Source organism: Limulus polyphemus, unplaced genomic scaffold (genome assembly GCF_000517525.1).
Source record: "Limulus polyphemus unplaced genomic scaffold, Limulus_polyphemus-2.1.2 Scaffold146, whole genome shotgun sequence".
In the NCBI taxonomy this organism is placed as follows: domain Eukaryota; kingdom Metazoa; phylum Arthropoda; class Merostomata; order Xiphosura; family Limulidae; genus Limulus; species Limulus polyphemus.
This window is the reverse complement of record NW_013665756.1, coordinates 934,331-940,726: the sequence shown is the minus strand read 5'-3', so window position 1 is coordinate 940,726 and position 6,396 is coordinate 934,331. Positions and strand designations below refer to the sequence as shown.

Below are 6,396 nucleotides of genomic sequence, written 5' to 3'. Positions count from 1 at the left end.
ATCAACAGAGGGCGAAGCTGTGACAAAAAATCGCAATACCCAAAGTTGAAATTTTATGGACCCAATGAGCCTCCATACCAAATTTGGCAAAGATCCATTTACAGGAAGCGAAATAGTGGGAAAAAAAAACCGCAAAAACGCCCATAAAAACAGACAAAACTCAGATGAATGTTTTACTTAGACAATTTTTTCCGACTCGTGTCTTAAATATTTTGAAGAATCTTATCAAGATGCAACAAAGCAACACTTTGGTTGTTTATTGATTGATATGGAACCACAAACTCCAGAACAAATGTGCCTCAGAACAGAACTGTTTTCCAATGATAAAAATTGTGGTGTTTATACCCAAGTAAGGTACTTCACCGAATATATACTCATTGTTAGTTTGTTTGTTTGTAGTTAAGCACAAAGCGACACAATGGGTTATCTGTGCTCTGCCCACCACGAGTATCAGAACCCGGTTTCTGGCGTTGTAAGTCCACAGACAATCCGCTGTGCCACTGGGGGGGGGGTCATATAGTCATTGATTAACATGATTGTGGTCGTGATTGAAATTAAATAATTTTGTCTGAACTAAAAAATAGGAACTTAGATTAAAATGTTTAGTCACTGGTGATGTAACTGTATGTTTTAACTTAAGCAACCATTTTCGAGTTTCTATCATTTGTATCATGACTAGTGTGAATGGGTAACCCGCTACATTCATCATATCTCTGGGAAAGTGAAAACATAAACTGTCCTTATCTATGGAATGTGGTGAGAATGGTGAGAGAGAACCTCACGACATTCCACACTAAAGGTAAAAAGAAAGGTGCCATCCTGCTGAAAATCCATGCTACAAATTGAAATTCGGTGGATGTCCTCCTATTAATTAACTTCCACCATGAACTACCCTATCATATCATACCAGTATAAACATGATCATTGTAATTGCGAAAATACTATGCTCAACTGGATAGTGTAAAAATTTACAGTTATATATGTTTTACATACAATGGTATGTTTAACTGGATGTAGAGTACTGTATAAATGAACAGTTCTATATGTTTTATATACAATGGTATCTTTAACTGGATGTACACTACTGTATAAATAAACAGTTTTTATATGTTTTACATACAATGGTAACTATAAGTGGATGTACAGTACTTTATTAATAAACAGTTTTTATATGTTTTACATACAATGGTAACTATAAGTGGATGTACAGTACTTTATTAATAAACAGTTTTTATATGTTTTACAGACAAACTCAGTTCATTTATTAACCTTGACTTTTAGAGTTAAACTACATCAAAAGGTGCTCCATAAATTACCTAAAGTAACGTGTAAACAATTTAAAGGAATAATTCCTAGAGCTAAAAATGATTTCACCATATGTATTTATGAATGTGGTTTAAATGTATTATAGGGTAACGTTCTTATGGTGAACACAGAAAACAGAAACGCAGTCAATACAGGTCATTATTGAAAAAGTTGGCAGCCAAGAAACCTTCAATTAAGTAGAAAAAGAGATACAAAACTGATGGTTTCTACCATTACTTGTAGCTTTTATACTTTCATTACTTGACAGGATGTGTTATTGGAAAATCTGATGGAGTTATAAAATATGAAACACAAAATGAATGATCCGTGTTCCTGATCATGATACACCCGTTTTACCAAAGATTATGACAGACCAGTGCATAAAGTATTAAACTCAACAGATAATGAAATACATTCTGTCATACAAAATGATAGATGATAAAGTAACGATGTCAAATTAATGTCATCAAATGTTCAATCACGAGCCTTAGAATCAAAATGGATTCATTAGCTCTAGAGAATTTAGATATCGTTCTCAGAAATATAAAAAGAAAGCTGAAATCCTATTAAGCATATTGGTTCCTGCGGACTTACAACGCTATAATCCGGATTTTGATACCCGTGGCGAGCAGAGCATAGATAGCCCATTGTGTAGCTTTGTGCTTAATTACAAACAAACATAATCAGTTCCAGTGCTGATCTATCGTGGAGTGATTGAGGAGAATTAATGATTAGTGAAAGATCCATCACTAACAGTAAAATATTCGATTTAGTAAACGATGTACTACGTGAATGAAAGAATTATAATCTTAATGGATGGAAAGAATTTGTAGAAGAAATATTTAATACAAATATTCCACAAAAGCACGTGTGAGAAACAACGACAGATATCACTATATGAAGCATGGATATCAAATAATGGCTAAAAGAATAAGACCCAAGTAAGTTGTATCTATCTGGGCTCATTTTAAACAAAGTATCATTGTATTATTTGTACAAGATCCAAGTATGTTGTATCATATAAATAAAGTATCACTGTATTATTTGTACAAGACCCAAGTATGTTGTATCGTTTTAAATAGAGTATCACTGTATTATTTGTACAAGACCCAAGTATGTTGTATCATATAAATAAAGTATCACTGTATTATTTGTACAAGACCCAAGTATGTTGTATCATATAAATAAAGTATCACTGTATTATTTGTACAAGATCCAAGTATGTTGTATCATATAAATAAAGTATCACTGTATTATTTGTACAAGACCCAAGTATGTTGTATCGTTTTAAACAAATTATCACTGTATTATTTGTACGAGACCCAAGTATGTTTTATCATTTTAAATAAAATATCACTGTATTATTTGTACAAGACCCAAGTATGTTGTATCGTTTTAAATAGAGTATCACTGTATTATTTGTACGAGACCCAAGTATGTTGTATCATTTTAAATAAATTATCACTGTATTATTTGTACGAGACCCAAGTATGTTTTATCATTAGAATAAAGTATCATTGTGTTATTTGTACAGGACCCAAGAATGTTGTATCATTTTAAATAAAGTATCACTGTGTTATTGGCCCATTTGTGATATTTTGAGTCGAGTAAGAAATAATCTTGTTGTTGTAATGAACAAATTAATACTACTGTTAGCGACGGAACTGATGGTGAGCCGAATACAACTACGAGTAAATAATGTCTGATGTGGATCAAGTATTATATTCAGGGCTGTACCGCGAGTTGTGTGAGCGAGGCGCAGAAAAAAAGAGCACCGACCCGTAGGGGGCGCAAGTTGACATTTTTGAAAGATTGGATAGATTGGATCTTTTTGAGGAGAGGCTCAAAATCTGTATCTCACAGAGGGCGCCATCCACGATCGGTACAGTTCTGATTCTATTCATTATAATCCTACTCACCCTGTCAGTTATAGTGGAGTTTATACCTTGATTAAGATCTGTTAAAGCATTAGGTAAATCCATCACTTTAAAACAAGTCATAGACTGGCTAAGTCAGCAGGATACATACACACTATATAAACCAGTCAGATTTAAACTTTTAAGAAACTGAGTGATCGTTTCAGGGATCTAATGACAATGGCAGGCTGATTTGGTATATTTCTCGAATCTAAGGCACTATAACAACGACGTATTTTCTAAATATAGGTTATTCTGCTCAAAGATAAAAAAAAAAGGGTGTGGTATACAAAACTCTTAAACAGTATTTAAAACAGGGTCGAAAACCCTGTAAACTGTAGATGGTTATTGGAACATAGTTACTAATCATTTATTTTGAACGTTATCTCAAGGAACAAGGCATTTACTTCTTTACTACACTTAATGAAACAAAATCATCTCTAGTAGAAAGATTTAATCGCATTCTTAAAACTATATTGTGGCGCTACTTTACAAAAAATCTGAAAAAATCTGTACTGAAAAATCTGGTAACGAATCGTACCATCGCAGTATTAAAGTGAGACCAATGGACGTCAATTACTCTAATCAGTCTGTAGTGTACAAGACTATTTTCAAATCTGTCACCAAAGTAAACTTGTAGATGATCAAGTATATATTAGTAAAATGAATAATTCAATTACGAAAGGATACATGCTTGGATGGACAGAGAAATTTTTAAGATTCACAAGAGATTGGAGAGAAATCCCCCTGTGTACCAATTGGAAGATTATCTTGGAGAAATTTTATGTGGAACATTTTACGAATCTGAACTACAATGATTCGTCCAATGATATCTACACTGCGAAAGAAATACTACGAGAATGGGGAAGTGGTAAAAACAACAGTATTTCAAGAACAAGGAATTGATAACATTTATGACCAATACTCGGGAGGTTATATACTATTAGTCAATTTGCCTTAAACATAACACACTATTTATTTGTCAGAGATTCACACTTTAACTTGGCAAAAGAAGGAACTTTACGAATTGAGATACAGTCTGGAAGGGGATAATCCAACACTGTAAATATTCTCGTCTCTACAGAATTTCAGTCAGTTTTAGAATTTTCTCAGAAAATTATCTGATTTATAAAAAACAACAAACAAACTGAATACTAAAAATTTATTCTGCATTCTTAAAAGATTTGTGTACACGAGATGGGCTTGGAGGAGTGTCTTTTGAGATGATCTAGGAGGAGTGTTTTCTGAGATGATCTTGAAGAAGTGTTTTTTGAGATGATATTGGAGGAGTGTTTTCTGAGATTATCTTGGAGAAGTGTTTTCTGAGATGATATTGGAGGAGTGTTTTAGAGATGATCTTGGAGAAGTGTTTTCTGAGATGATATTGGAGGAGTGTTTTAGAGATGATCTTGGAGAAGTGTTTTCTGAGATGATCTGGGAGATTGCTTCCTTTGACCAAACATAAAAATAGATCTACACCATTAATCTGGATCCAACTCATTAACCAGGAAGTCACTGGATCTGTTAACATGAAAAAGGAGAATATTTTGGTCTGTAAGGACTACTTCCCCTAACCAAACATAAGAAGATTCATTGTGAAGTACTGCTGAATGTGGATTTACGACAGAAAAATGCTGCAATGACCTTATTCGTTTGTGTTTGAACAATATTATATTTACTATGTGTATTATGATTGATGGCATGTGTTGAAACGAAAGTTGAACTATGTTTTTTCTTGTAGACTAAATGACCAGATTGTGTGAAATAAAAAGAACAATAAAGTGAAAATAATTGACAAAAACTTTTTTATTGGTGAAACACGGACTGGAGAATAGTTTTATTCCCTCTTTTCAATGCAGATTTCAAATATAACCAAACACAATGAGCTAGACTAGATCACTTACTTCATACTCTTCTTTCTTCATAACGTGTAGAATACGGTACACATGTTCTGTATACACATTAATTAGCAGTGGTATACGCTGTCCTTTGATTGTATTATCATTCAATTTCTTATCTGTCTGAATGCCATTAACAATCGAGTCCAATCTAAGCACTTAACCAGTACCATTGTGACTTTTATAAAACAATGAACCAGCAGCATTTGTGATTTTGATAAGACAAAGAACCAGTACCATTGTGACTTTTATAAAACAATGAACCAGTAGCATTTGTGACTTTTATAAAACAATGAACCAGCAGCGTTTGTGATTTTGATAAAATAAAGAACCTGTACCATTGTGACTTTTATAAAACAATGAACCAGCAGCATTTGTGATTTTGATAAGACAAAGAACCTGTACCATTGTGACTTTTATAAAACAATGAATCAGCAGCATTTGTGATTTTGATAAGACAAAGAACCTGTACCATTGTGAATTTTATAAATAAATGAACCAGCAGCATTTGTGATTTTGATAAAGCAAAGAACCTGTACCATTGTGACTTTTATAAAACAATGAATCAGCAGCATTTGTGATTTTGATGAAACAATAAGCCAGTACCATTGTGATTTTGATCAAACAATGAGAACTATATGTGATATCATAACAATATCGTGATAATCAAAATGATACATAAAAAAACACACACACACAGGGAATGTTATTAGCACAAGCGACACGAATGACATGATCCACCTTATCAGAAGGAAATCAGGTTTACAGTAACACTCACTGTTGGTATCCAATGTTTAAATGATGAAGAACAGGTGACGCCTTCCGTGGTGAGGTATACTTTTTTTTTCCAAAGTTCGTGAACTATCGAATATGAATACTCAAGTCGATATAGTGATGCAACGACCATTTCTAATAGGATATTGCTGATGTGATGACGTGCTTCAAGTTATATAATTGTCGACAAACTTGTTGCTCCTACTTTAGTGATTCAGCTTGCTTATTGGCTTAGGTCCTTTTTGAAATTTTCTGATTGTCAAAAACATTTCTTGTAGTTCCTTTAGCCTAAGAACAAAATTGTAACATACATGTATCTGTAGAAATGAAAAAAGGCATCATCATTATTTAGGAAGAAAATAATGACTTCTGAAAACATATTTTTAGAATAACAGATAAAATATTCAGAAAAATACATAAAACTATGACATACTTACTATTTCAGATTGGTTCTTCGTTATTCCTTCCACGAGATAGAACAGCATAGACTGGTGATTAGACGG

At 33.0% G+C, this 6,396-nt stretch overlaps 1 protein-coding gene across 1 annotated transcript in view; it reads right to left on the bottom strand.

The window, feature by feature from the left end:
- LOC106475346 overlaps positions 1-6,396 on the bottom strand; it is an 89,780-nt gene that overhangs the window by 54,688 nt on the left and 28,696 nt on the right. The window lies entirely within an intron of this gene.